Below are 14847 nucleotides of genomic sequence, written 5' to 3'. Positions count from 1 at the left end.
AGAAAGGAACAAATGTGTGTGTGTATGTGTGTGTGTGTGTATGCATGTAGGTGTATATGCATTTGTGTGTTTAAATCTCTTCATGAAGGCTAACTAGATTGGAAGGCCATGCTTGCCTGAGATACAGAAGCTGGGCACTAAAGAACTATGATATCCTTCCATTCCAGATTCACACCGATTATCTTCATAGCATTTGAGATTATGAATGTCTTTGAGACACTTATACCTCACTGAAACAGAGAATGTTAACTTTGCCAAATGCAAAGGTTTCTAGTTGAGAGCCTGAATTCATGGGGGCCGTGGAGCAGACTTGGGTAGGATTTAAGCCCATGGAGGACCTTGGGGGATCTGGCAGATCTTGGTAGGTACAGACACAAGTAGAAATGAGGAGATGGGCACAATTACCTTGTCATGTACACGCTGACTTGGAGGGAGCCGGCCTAACTATTGAGGCCAGCTATGTTGTCCTGAGCTACTTTCTCAAAGGCTAGCACATTCTTGTTTGATTTGAGCAAGGCCTAGTTAGCGGGTAGAAGACTTTACTCACAAGGGGCAACTCTAAGAAATTTAGTCTGCCCAACATGGGTAGATGTTAAGATGGGACCGCAGGGAGAGGGACCTGGCTCTGGGACTGGCTAGCGCTGTATGGGGGCTGGAGATTAGCCTGGGAGGAGGACTGAAGTCTTTCACAGCAGAGCAGGCAGATGCAGGGTGGAGACATTTGCCCAGAACCATGTCCCAGTTCAGAGGACGACACAAATTTATTCTGATCCGAAGGCTGCTGATAACTGACCTACAGTTTTAACTCTGCATTTGGGTTGGGGGTGAGGACCAGGGCCGTGACTTCACAGATTACTGTGGGTAGGAAGCCACAGTGGGTCACTGGGGCACAGGTGAGATGAGACCAGTTTTTTTTTTTAATTGAAAATTTCCACATTCAATCATTATTCCAAGTTAATTGAAAAATGAGTACATAAACAATTGTTTGGGGAGCTAGGGTCAGGTGGGGGTTATTCTGAATTTGTGTTATGGAGCCCAGGAATTGGGTCTGGTTGCTAATAAGCCCTAAGACATCATTAAGTCACTTTCTGCCTTTCCTCCAGTGGGTTTTTAGAGGGTCTTTAATTTATGGCTTCTTTTAATCCAGAAATCAATGATCCAACAGGTTTCATATGATCCCTAATTGAGAAGGCAGTAAAGGATAAAAGAGGGTGTCTGGAAAATAACAAGCTATGTATTTTATAATTAAAGAGTGGTTAATGCCTTCTCCAGGCTCCACAGATACATTATGTTTAATGTAATAACAATATAAAAGCTAGAAAAAGAGGAAAACAAGCCCCTTTGGTCTTTTCAAAAGGTCTAAAGTACATCTTAAAAGTGTGTGGCATGCTGTGGAAATTTCATCCTAGGACATGTTGCTACAGAAAGCCCCAGTGAATAGCGTACAAAACCACTCTGTGTTGCCCCACGGTGTGTTTCTTTTAAGGGAGAGGAATAAGGTCAAAGAAAACAAGCCAGTAACAGCACCCACGCTCCTCTGCTAACGGCAAGGAAAAAAAAAAAAAGGCCCCTTATGCTGAAATAGGTGTCTCTCCTGAATGAACTTTAGGATTTAATCAGCTAGAGACTGTTAGCCCACGGCCCAAACCCTTATCCTTTTTCCTCTTGATGTAGAACATGCACAAGGCACTGTGATGTTCGGTGCTTCTCAGGCACTAGTGAGAAAACAGAACCGATTATCAAACATTATCAAAGTTCAGGAAGACCCTTCCCCTGTAGCATATGACACAATGTTAAGATCAACTGCAAACAATAGCTCTGGAGTGAGTCTGCTTTGGGTTCATATCCTAGTTCCACTTTATTTGCTGTGTGACTTGAGACAAATTACTTTACTTCTCTGCACTTTGAGTTTTCTTTTCTATGAAGTGGGAATCTGAATGGTATTTTCGTATGTAGGTGTTTTGAGGATTTACAGGAGATAATTCACATAAATCTCCCTGCACAGTTTAAGCATTTAATTTAGCTATGGCTATTTCTAATGATATTATTTGTAAATGTGCAATTCAGAGAATCTCAGATATTCTTATGCTGAAGGAAAGAAGGGGACCCCATACAACATTTTAATTTTATTTTTCTTGCTGGGATTCAACCCAAGGCCTTCTTTATATTAGATAAGCACTCTACCACTGAGTTACACTCCTAGCCCTTTAAAATAATTTTCATTGTACGTACAGTAAAATGCATACATATCTAAAGTATAGAATTGATGAATCTTTAAATATTTTGACACCCACATAACTACTACCCAAAATTAAGAAATCAAACATTTCTAGCTCCCTAGATGGCTCTTGTGCCTCTTCCAATCAATATCCCTCACCTGCGGAGGGGCCACCATTCTGACTTGTGTCACTGTTACAAATCGGTTTTGCCTGCTTTATACTTTTAATTTTATATAAATGGAATCACACAGCACATACTCGTTTGCGTCTGGCTTCTTTCACACATCATTATGTCTGAGAGATTCAACCAAGTTGTTGGATCCAACATAATATAGGGTTTAATGTCTAGCAGTCAGTTGTACTCTTTGGAACAAATTGTCTCACATTGGAACAAATTGCAGCATACTGGGTGGCATGCGGCATTGCTCCAGCACAGAAATTCCCAGATTGTCCTAAAAGGTTTGCAGGGCAGCGCCTCCAAAGATTCCGTACCTGGGGGAGTAGTGGGCTCAGTGTTCCAGTGTAGCCTTTACTATAACCCAGCCAGCATTTCACAAGCAGAAATAGTTACAGAATTTGTGAAAGTTGCCACCAGGGGAGTATCTGTGCTGTCAGGTGGCTCGGGTCCTTACCTGTGGAGTCTGTGTATAAATGCCAGAGATGCTGTCTGCTTTCACAGTGGCCTGAAGCCAGAGTGACAAAATGCGTATGCAATTGAGGCCACAGCCTGGTTTTTGAAAGTTGTTGGGGCAGACATGGGTTCATGAGGCTCTTCCTTCCTATAAAATCCTCATTTGATAAAATGGGAAGCAGGTGGAAAGTATGGAGATATTGGCTTTCTTGGTCAACCCTCATTGGACTTTTAAAAGTATTTTATCCCGGGCACATTTTCATGAAAACCTTCAGGTCAGTCTTCAAATGTCTCCTGGATTAGGTGCCTGGAAAACTAATAACCCTGAGGCTAGTAAAGCACAGCTGTGATGTAGGCTGCGTTTAATGAGAGGCATAAAAGCCACACTGTGATTATTCGGAGAGACTAAGCAACTTCTAGTGAAGAGAGCAGCCGGAGGCCAACTGGGGAGCAGTGCAAACAGGACTAGTCAGGCAACCCCAGTTGTCTTCTTCCACTAATGAGCTTGTAATTTAACCCAGTTACTTGACATCTTTGGACCTTAGACTTTTTAGCTGTTTCAAAAAACAAGGTGACTGCGTTCCATGATCTGCCCTCCTTCCAGTCTAACATAGTCTATCTTTTGAAACTACGAATAGAATATTCTACATTGCAGAGTGCTAATTGGATCATCCTGATTATGGTGGCAGTCTTGCCAGTGATGCAGTAAACTATGACTTAGAGAATTATAGAATTTTACAGCTGGTGGAGACTTTGGCTGAAACGCCCCATGTTCCAAGTCAAGAAAACAGAGATTCTGAATGTGCAAGTGACTTGCTCAAGGACATATAGATGGTTATTTGAAAAACTAAGGCCATTATTCTCCAAACCTGAGGCTACCCCACTCTAGAATATACCCAATGCTTCCTTCAGAAGAATTGCTTTAAAAATTATATCCTTTCCTAAAAATCTTGATTCTACTGTTATGGCTCATAGAATGTTGGGAACCTTAGCAGACCACAGAGAATGATTTGGTATTAATGGATTGTTTTGCCAGCATACTATCAGTTTCTTCAGGAATTTAAAATTAGCCATGCTAGTAGCATCTTTTAAGCATTTCATTTCTCTCCAGTTTTTAGTAGAAATCACAATTTGTTTTTCAGTCTAGATGAAACATGTTAGTTGAAATTAAAATGACACTGTCTTCCCACATCCTTAAAATGAAAGCATTCTCGCACTTGGTGGCATTGGACCTAGTTAGGAAGGATTACTTTGGGACAATTGGTTAAGAAGGTTGTGGTTGGAAGAGTTATTAGCCAGCCAGACCCCAAGAACAGGTTTTTTTTTTTTTTTTTTTTTTTTTTTTTTCGTCACTGCAGCTAATGGTTTTGGAGTTTTGGCCCACTGAGGACTGGTTCACTGGCAACCAATGTTGGTTGGTTCTAAGGAGCCATCTCAAAGTCCACACTTTGTTCTTTCTTCACTGAGTAAGGCAGTATTTTGAGAGAGGCTCTGTCACTCTCTGCCTGGGTCTCTTTCTGGGAAAAGAGGATGAAGAGATTCTTTTCCGTCTCTACCTTATTTCAACCCCCAGAAGATTGAAATGGGGAGATTCACTGTGGACTCTGATTTACAAATTTGTGACAGTCTTAGTGTTTCTCAGTGAGAGATCATTTATTTATTTATTTATTTTTAAAGTTAGGAAACTTTTTGCACAAATATTCTTTTATTTTTATTTTTAGCATGTGTTGGGCTAGGGAAGTGTGGAAGGTGTATTGTCCAGGCTTAGTGGATTTGTTGGGGGAGGCTCCCTTCTCAGTGGCAACCACAGAGTGATGAAGGTGAAGCACCAGTGGTAGGTGACTTAGAAATTGGTGCCCATATGTGTTTTTCTGTTGTCATGCATTGTCTTTATATGTGTATATGCTGGTGTAATGCCGAGCTTGCCACTGTTAGGCTATGTGACACCAAAAGGCAAGAAAAAAGATCAATGGTATGTGTTCCAAGCACACAGGACAAAATCTGGGTGTCCAGTAAATGGTGGGTTCTGGTTTTCTTAAAATTCACGAAGGATGAATCTCACTGAAGTATCTTGGATCCATTTGTAAAAGGACCACTTTGGTTTCATGCTGGGGAGGTCCTTTTTGATGTGTCTATTCCTCATCATCCTTTCTCTCCTGTAACCTTCTCTCTTTTCCATAGACTCCAGAGAAGGAGCCTCTGATTAATTTAGCACTTGTTTTCTCTCTTCCTGAACACATACTTAAACAGATTTAAGATTTCTGTCTACATTTAAAATGCTTTAACCTATATTCTGACCTACCCTTGCTTTCAGTCTCCATTGATTTTCAAGTTCTTAAATGTCCGATGCTACTTAATCCTCTTCAGTTTTTTCTTTTTTACTCCTTAGATCTAACTTCTAGTATCTCCTCCAATCCTTCCTTCCTAACCTCAAACAGGCATCTTAATTTTTGACAATTTCAATTACTTTCTTGAACTCACATTTAGATCCTGAGACAGATAATTCTGTATTTGTAAAAATCTGTGTAAAATCCTCAGGTGTGATGACCTCATAGATGGAGTCACAGTTGACTTCTTTTCCTTCCTTGGATGTCATTGATTCCCTGTCTATATGATGTCTTATTTTTAAATGTCTTGTTTGTTTGTGTTTGCTTGTGTCTCTGTTGCCAGGGAGGTGGAGGACTGGATGTGTGGCCATGACAGGCATCTGGAATTGCAGTATGTCAGAGTTCAAAGGAAATATGGGGATTTGGGGTTTCCAGGTGAGGTCTTGGAGAGGAGCAATGCCTTGTGCAAGTCCGAGAGCCAGGCAGCAGCAAAGCCAAGTGCCTGTTCTTTACCCTTAAGTTCCGTTAAGACATTTTACATTTAAACTGTGGGCAGGGAAAGTATGAGAGAAATGTTTGAATGAATTTTTTAAAACTAGTAATAACAATAATATATTAATAATGAAACCTTTGTGTAGTCTTATTCCTGAACTTCTTTAAAGTATCTTTTTTTTCTCTTAAGGAATTATGCCAGGCCTAATTTTCCTTTTCCTTATTTAACTATTATGCATTCTTTCTATGAAGAAGAAATCTGTTTGCTGTGAGTACATCTTTCTCAAAGTAACTTCTCCTGAACTTTTCATGAATATCTTGGCCAGGACCTTCCTTGTGGTTAAACTGCTGGCAGGTCTTAGACATATCACTTGAGCTTTCCAAGTTATTTATGTAATCATTTTTTAGCTTGGAAAGTATATACTAACTTCTGAAATTTCTGGTAAAGGAAGATGCGCTCAGGACTTGGGTCTGCGGGGCTCTATCATTTTCTTCGCTGATCAGAATTTGCCACTTACATGTTCTCCATGCAGGAGTGTCTCTGTGTTACTCCTGGCCGGTGTGTGTCATGTTTTGAAGCAGCAAGTCATTTGAGTTTGAATAGTTCATTCCTTTGTTAGTGAGTAATCTTGGTCAAATGTAGTTACACTCCTTAAATATTCCAGAGGTTTAGCAACCTAAGGAAAAAGCAAGTGCATGATCTATAAGGAGGAGAGAAGAACACGTTAAGTGGAATGACATGTACTTCTTTCCTAGTTTAGGCACATGCATCATTGAGATCTGTTTCTATTGACTTTGACACCTGTGGGCTATGAATTTTATTTTCATTGAGATTTTTACAAATTAGTTATTTCTGGAGAATAAAAGCATTAGTCTGTTAGTAGAGGTTCCACATCTACCTCTTGAGCTATGCAGATACTGTCCTCTTTTAATGCCATCATCTTAGACCTAGTTGGGGGATACTGTATGATTTTTAAAAATAACTTTTGCCATTGGTTAAATGGTGGATATAGAGTGGTGAAGTTTAAGATAATCCACAATGCAGCTTCTCCTAAAAGTCCCTCACTCCATTCAGAAATGCTGAGATAGGTCCTGTCTAGACTGAGCCCTGCTATCTGTCTGAGATCCTCTCTCCTCTGAGATCGCAACAGTCTCTATTTAAAATTCTCAAATTTTCAGACACTTTGAGGCTAGGTTATTTTCAGCACTTTAGCTCCATCCTCCATAATCCCTGGATCATGGAAAACAAGTGGGCTCCCTTCTTTATTGTCTCCTCTCTTTGCTCGTCCTCCATGCCTTTTGACATTGACTTCCACAATATTTTCTGTTGCCCTCTCATAGTCAACTAAGCCTTGTGTCCCAACTTCTCACTTCCTGCTTCAATTAAAAACATGCCTTGACCAGGCTCATTGCCTGTGGGGGCTGTTCATGCTGCACACACCAGGCAACATGCTGCTAAGATGGGAGACTGACCTCTTCTGAGTCCCCTCTGCTATTTCCTGACAAGTCCCCTCCTCTCAAGGCTTCTTCTCCTTGGAGGATCATGCCATCTAGCTAGCTGATTGATCTGAACATTCACCAAAGTCTTTAAGACCCAGTCATCACATTGTCTCTTTCCTCCAAAGTCCTGCCGTGATTAGGAGAGCCTTCAGGGATCCTAGTTTCTAATGTTAAGTAGATGTCCTGTTCTCTTATTCCTCAGTTTTTTCAGGTGACCAGCTTTCTTCTCACCTTACTAGGTCTGCCACATGGACTCTCTTGTCAGTGTTGTCTTTCTCCTTGTATGTACTTTTCCTGGGGTGTTTTCCCTGGATCTGTATGACTTAGTGGCTTTCCCTGTCTTATACTTGAATGGCCCCTGAGCCTTCCTGAAGAGTCACCCATGTATGTAGTATAGCCTCATGTAGTTGGGGAGCCCTCAATATTTGATTACCTCCAGTTCTTTGAGTACCTCTAGTTCTTATTTTGACTACTGTCATCACTATACAGCTTCTCTGCTCCTGAATGCATGTTTCTTTTCAATGAATGCCAGGGATAGATTCTGTTGAGGTCCATCCTCCATAGGCGTAACAAAGGGAATGGGTTTTATTAGTGTCTGCTGTCTTGGAAAAAGGGTAGGTCTTTGCACCAGAGACTGAATCTGCAGGGAGTAATAGCAGGTGGAGGACCAGGTGAAAGCATCTTCTTTTTCTTGCCCAGGCATAAAGCAAAATTCAACAGAGCTACAAAACACAGATGAATTCATTTTCTGGCTAGGTAAGAGAGGGCTACGATAGGCAAGGAAAGAGTTTCCTGATTCCCTCCAGGCTGAACTTGGACGAGCTAGATGGAGAAGCAATAATGGAATTTATTCCCTGTCACGAGGGATTTGAGGCATTATGTTTTGATTGGCTTATTTGGAATTTGGAAATATTTCCTTTTGCTTGGCCAGTTCTGGCCTGCTTTGCAGAAGTGCAGCCATGGTTTGCAAAGAGGTTCCTGGCTGGTGAAGGCACCGTGGGCTCAGGTCAATCAGTGAATACTTTTGTCTTTCATACTTGGGGATTTATGTTTCCTTGAGTCTGGACTTTCTGGAGCTGAGAGGCATCTTGAGGGCTCTTCCCCATGGTGGGAAAATGGCTCTGCCTTTTGGATGGTCAGTCAGAGAAGTGTCTTGAAAGCATTTATTGTGTTATTCTCTATGTCTACTTGCCTCGTGACTATCTTTAATCCAAGATTTGAGTAAACTGATATAGGGTTGCCAACCTTTCTAGTTCTAGCAGCAATACAGTGCCACTTTTTACCCTATCTTCCAGCCTGGATTTACTGTCCACTCTTGGGCTAGGGTTTTACAATGAGATCAGTAGCCCCGAGGTCCTTGCATTGCTGGCTACTGCACTGGTGAGGCATCCCAAGGACAAGTGGGGCACAGGTATGTATCTGTTTAGGGATGCCTCACAAGGCGTAACTTCTCTGCATTGCCAAAGTGCGCATTTCTAGGCCAGGTATTCTTGGCCAGTCTGTGTGCTTCTTTCCCTTCATGCCACTCTTCCTCAACTGCAGCCTTTGCACGAAGTGCTTAGAACATCTCCCTCGGATTTTTAAACTGTCTTCCCCTCCCTGTTATCAATGTATAACCTTTATTTATCCTTCAGCTCCATTGTTTCTTTCTCAGGGACATCTTCCCAGATACCATAATCACCTTCACTTTCTATCCTGACTGACCTTCCTTTCTTCCTCCCTCCCTCCCTCCCTCCCTCGCTCCATTGTTCCCACAGGCTCTCTCTCTCCCTCCGTACCTCTCTCTGGTCCTTTCTTCCTTCCTCATCCTGGGATCTTTCTTTCTGACAGCATTTTCTTCCTCCTAGCTTGCCTCCCGGGTGGTGGGTGGCTGAGAGGAGAAGGTGGGTGTGGTGACACAGCTCTCAGTGCAGTCTGCTGCGATCTTGTTTGGGTGACTTAACTATCCCAACAGCAAGCCCTGTGGGGAGGCTGCATCATAAACAGTTTCAAGAAAAAACTTGATCCAGGATTCGAGGTTTGGATCACTTTCTGTTGAGCCTCATGTCCCCAGGGTTAGCAGTGACAGTTCAGGACAGTGACTAATGGCCCTTAGTATTGCCTCTTCCCAGAAACAGTTTCAATTATGTTCATCATCCTGCACATGTACAGAAGTACAATTGCTTTGGACTGATTTACATTTCTAAAAATTAATAACGCATGGTTGTTTACATGAGTACATTTGAGTTATGTGAAAATTAGCACACATAACACTCATCTCCTTTCCCGGACTGAACTTTAATCGGGTAATCTCCATCAAGTCTTCTATCACCCGCTTTGAGGTCCTCACATTAACTCCCTCTCCTCTGCTCCCAGCACGGTGACTATTTCCTCCTCTGTCTTCCCCTGGCCTCTGTGTCCCTTAGAGACAAGGCCTGTGCCTTCTCATCACTGTGGCTTCAGGTCATCGAACATGTTTGTTTAAGATCGTATTCTTTGTCAAAAACCTTAAGTGGGTCCTCATTTCCTCCTTTATGGTATCTCAACTCCCCAAGTGGCATTCAAGCCCCACCGCAGCTTGGCCTCCGGTTACCTTCCTTGCCTCCCTTTGTTTCCCTTGTGTGTTCTGGCCAGAGTACACGTCATGTCTTGCCCTTTCTCATTTTGGTCCGTGCCGTGTCTTTGGCATGCAGAGCTCTTCACTGAATGTCAGTATTTCCTGCAGTGCCCAGCTGAGCTTCCCTCTCTTCCAGGGACTTTCAAGGAAGGTGTTCTTTCTGCTGTTTAGAGGACAGTAGCTCATCCTTGCTTACAGCCCTCAGGCTTCACTGGGCCTGTGATACTCACAAGGATGTCTTACCTCTACCGTAGACTCAGCCACTCTAGAGCTGGCCAGTGTGACGTTTTGGTGTAACCCTGAAGATGCAGAATGGGTAGAAGATCTATTTTCACAAGTCTCAAAACTAGAATAAATTCTAATTAAAACTTTATTACTGAGTTCTTTTTTTTCTGAGTTCTTTTTAAGGAATAAATTAATCCTTAAAAATGTAAATTATCCTTTGTCATAATAAAGAATCTATTCTTATTTTTATCTTGTGTTTGTGCATATTTCTGTTTCTATTTTTTTTTATGTCTACAAATGTGAGGAAAGAATATTCTTTCTCCCACACACTGTTGGTCCAGAGGTTTGGTGGAAAATCGTTTTTTGTTTTTTTTTTTTTTCTTTTCTGTTTTTTGACACTGGTTGCTCAGCTTCCAATTCTCAACTCTTTCCATGTGGCATCCACCAGTGAGGACAGTACTCAGGCCATTTGGATGAATTCGCTTAATTCTTTCCCTCTGGGATTTAATGCTAATAGGGTTTAATTCTACAGAGGTTTAAAATAATGGAGATAACTTTCCTTTCTAATGAAGAAAAGGCAAGATTTCTAACTCAAGATTCTGCTTTTCAATGAGGCTTATGGTACACTGGCATATCCATCATCTCAATGAGTGTAGGTTGTATTGTATAGAACTGTGATGTATTGAAATGTACATATCATGCAGCCAAGCTCTGTTTAAAAGACTAATTCTAAACACAGTTTCTCCTGGAAGATTATGATACCTTAACTTGAGACCTTTTGTGCTTGTTATCCATTCTTTTTTTTTTTTTTAATTACAGTATTTATGTAGGAATGGTGTTCGTTTTGACAAAATTGTACACACGTGGAGTTTGGTGAACTCCATTTCAGTCTGTGTTCCTCCTGCCTTTCCCTCTTTTTTTCCCTCCTTCAATTCTCCTTCCTCCAACTGATCTTTATTTCACTCATTTATTTAGTTTTTATTGGTGGTTTCTATCTAAACATAAAGGTGAAATTCTCAGTGGCATATTCATATATGCACATAAAATATGATTTTGTTAAATTGAGTTCACATTTCCTCTCCTTTCCTGTCCCTCTTCCCTCCCTCTTGATCTCCATCTTCTACTTCACTGATCTTTCCTACATCTTTATGATATCCCTCCCCATGCCTTCTCTCTCTTGTTTCTCTCTTCCGTATGTGAAAGACAAAATTTGACCCTGTGTTTTCTGAGTCTGGCTGTTTCACTTAGCATGATGTTCTCCATTTCCATCCATTGACTGGCAAAGGCCATAATTTCATTCTCCTTTATGGCTGAGTACAAATCCATCATGTATATATACCACATGCTGCTTGTCGTGCATTCTGATAGCAGCATCAGGATTAATGAGCAGCTGTTCATTCCAGCAACCCCTCAACAAATATTGAATGAATCTTCACAGAGTGCCAGGCATCTTGTGCTGGGTGTTGGCTATAGTTTTATGCAGTAGCGCTGCATCCATAGTAATTCTTGCAAATCCAATTTTGAAACCAGAGGAAGTTTTTTTCTTTATTCTGTAATACTAGGATTATAGCTATCCTTTATCAAGCAATCTTCATGTACAAGAATTGTATCAGATATTTCATGCACATTGTAATTATAGTTTATTCCTAAAAACAATTCTCTGTGTTTGCTTCAGCAGAAAATGTACATTAACAATATAAAATGAGTACCATGGCCCTGGGACAAGGCTGATGTGAAATTTATAAAGAATTAAAAGAAACAAAAGAGGTTAGTTAACCTTAACCCTAACCCTAACCCTAATTTTACAGAAAAGAAGACATATGGGAAAATAAGTAATAGAAGCTAGCTTCTCTGTATATGCCTGTCTTTTATATCTGACTTTGGGGTCATGTAACTGTTTTACATATTTGTAAGACAATATTAGATTTTAAAAGTACAAAGTTTCCTAAAAATCAAAGATAAAAGAACAGAAACCAAAAACCCTAAATATGTTTCCACTTGGTGCATTAACCACATAGAGAACAATTCTTCCAAGTGACTTTAGCACAGATTAATTTGACTATAGATGGATATATCCAAAGAGAATAAGGACTCTAAATACAATTATAAAATGTTTTTCCGTCATCCTATTGCTGGCATGGCAATGACGTTGCTGTTCTGAGCTTGCTGTGTGAGTAATGTAGGATAAAGCAGATGAACAATACAAATGTGATCACCTAATTTTAAAATGTCTTGTATTCTTGAGAACTTATGAGAAAGGATATTCAGATGTAAGAGAGAAGAAATTAAGTAAAATCTATTGTTTAAAATCAAATTTTAAGCATCTATTAAAAAATCCTGAGATGTTTTATCTTAAAATAAGAACAGGTCAACTCTAGCTAGAGGCCTGAATGTAATGACTAAATGGCCAACTTGATAGCAGTGAGCACCTCTCAGGCTCAGATCTTGGTCTGTAAATACCATTTTCTATTAAAAAGGAACAAAGATTCCATGGGAAATGACTTCCAGGTTTGGGGGTGAAAATGTGAAAAATTATCCTGGACCATCATGTAATTAACAGGTAGCAAAGAAACTGTTAATACTACTAGAGTCTTTTCATAATGACTCAGGAGCCAACCCATTGAAACTCTTATGAGCATAATTTTGGAAAGTTTGGGCATTAATAAAAATAAAAACTGCAAAGGATTTAAGAATATCCTCTATGTTTAAATTTCTACATTAATAACGATAATAAAATATATTAGTCAATGTTGATGGGTGCTAGGGAATCAACTTATTACATAAAAACAAATAAAAGCAATAAATGCAAATATTTATCATGCCTTTCCAATATGAATTGTGTGTATGTGTATATATATGTGTACGTACACACACACACACACAAACACACACACACACACTACTGGGTGATCAGTAGATAAGGAAAATTTGTCATTACAGAATATTCCTGTTAATAAATAAAGAAGGGAGGATAAAAGGAGGGTATCATCATTTTGCAGCCCTAAGGAATGGAGGGATCTGTGCATTGGATCTCAATAGCTGCTCCCATTGCAAAGAGACAACCAAATGTCTCTTGATGGAAGAGCACAATACTATCTATGAAGTATTCTTGCCTTCTTGGCTCCCAAATCCCTAAAAAGTCAAGATGCTATATCCAAATACTTGTTAACGAGGTATACAATGTACATAGGAAATATATTAAACCAAGTCATGGATATACAATAAACAAAATCCACACAGTGGGAAACTTTATAGGCCAAACAACCCAATTTCTTCAACAAATAAGTTTCAAAAGTAAAGGAAGACTAGAACTAAAAAAAAGGTTAAATGAGACTTAAGATGAATTAACTAATTACTGTGTGGGCCTTATTTAAATTCTGGATTTAAACACACTGAAAAGCAGCTGTAATACCATTTATGACATGTATAAGAAAATTGGAGAACTAAAATTTTATTGTCAATTATTAATTTTTAAGGTGTGAAAACAGCATTGTGAATACGTTTCAAAAGTATCTTTTATAGATGCACATTAACTGATGAAACGATATGATATTTTTCATTTGCTTCAAAAAATGGGGCAGGGTCAGTGGATAGCACAGAATTGACCTTTGTTTGCTGACTGTGGGGCTGGGTGATGAGTCCCTGGGGTTCATTATACTACTCTGTCTACCTTTATGTTCATTTAAAAGCTGACATAATAAAAGGTAACAGCTACAAAACAACATCACCACCCAAACCAGAAGTAAAACTCAATATTCTTATGAAGTGGATAGCGTTTTCCCCTATTATTAATAAGGAAGTTGCAGCTTGAAAGAAATATTGACCTTCTTAGGACACAGCCAGTCAATTATGAGGCCAATTTCAAACCTAGATCTTTCTCAAGAGAAAATATGTATGACATGGCATAATAAAAATATCAAATTCACAAACACATTAATGAGCAGAAAGGCATTTTACAATTAATGTTTCATCTGTAGCTATGTCTTAAATATTTGGCTCTGACTCCTTTGCCACTCTAAGATGTGGTAAAAATAGTATTCAACTTAGTTCAAAGTTACATGTACAGTAATTTGAAGTTTAACTTGTTAATATCCCATGGGGCTTTGTAAAAGCATCCCATGATGTTTCACACACTCTGACAGCAGAACACGTTTGAAAAGCATTGATTAGAGGTTAGTGACCCAGGGTCTTTCATTTTCAGCACATACAACGGTTAGAATGTGTCAGTGAACATTACAATCTGAATAGCCATGTTAAACACCAAAATATTTTTATGACAGAAGTATGCCCTGCTGTTGGCAGTGAAAGTGTTACCACTAGCATATTTTGCAACTTGAGTCTGTTTTGTGTTCTAACTTGAAGCAGTTTTATTTCCTGCCCTATTACAGGATACAGCTCTTATAATATAAAATGTGTCCCCAATTCAACTCATTTTAAGACACGGATTTATAATGCCATGAATTTGGTGCAAGCCTTTAATTCAGATGTTTTAAAGCATTTTTTTTCTTAATTTTAAAAGCCTCTAACTATTCCACTTGTAGTTTGTAGTTTAAAAAATACTTCATTAAACTTGCCACATTTTATTGTAAAATAATAGAATAGGAAACCTAAAAGATAAATGCATAAAACATTTCATTCTTTCCTAGGTTCATATGATGAATATAGAAAATCATTTTTTTTTTCAGTGCAGCTTAGCGAATTTTATGCTTTTATTTTACTTTTGGCTATATTTTATTTGGAATCAGCAAGTATACTTTTTAAATTAGCGAAGTTGTCCCTACCTGAGATTGCAATAATTTGGCAGAGTTATAGAAAGTCGCTGTCAAGTTCCCTTTTGTCTGTCAGGTGTAATCTTGT

The 14847-nt window shown here is 39.4% G+C and overlaps 1 protein-coding gene across 2 annotated transcripts in view; it reads left to right on the top strand.

Annotated features, from left to right (window-relative positions):
• Positions 1–14847, top strand: part of Adamtsl3 (ADAMTS like 3) — a 319937-nt gene that overhangs the window by 42350 nt on the left and 262740 nt on the right. The window lies entirely within an intron of this gene.

This window comes from Callospermophilus lateralis, chromosome 3, assembly GCF_048772815.1.
Source record: "Callospermophilus lateralis isolate mCalLat2 chromosome 3, mCalLat2.hap1, whole genome shotgun sequence".
Classification (NCBI taxonomy): Eukaryota; Metazoa; Chordata; class Mammalia; order Rodentia; family Sciuridae; genus Callospermophilus; species Callospermophilus lateralis.
Note: the sequence above shows the minus strand (reverse complement) of the source record. Positions and strands in the feature narration are given on the sequence as shown.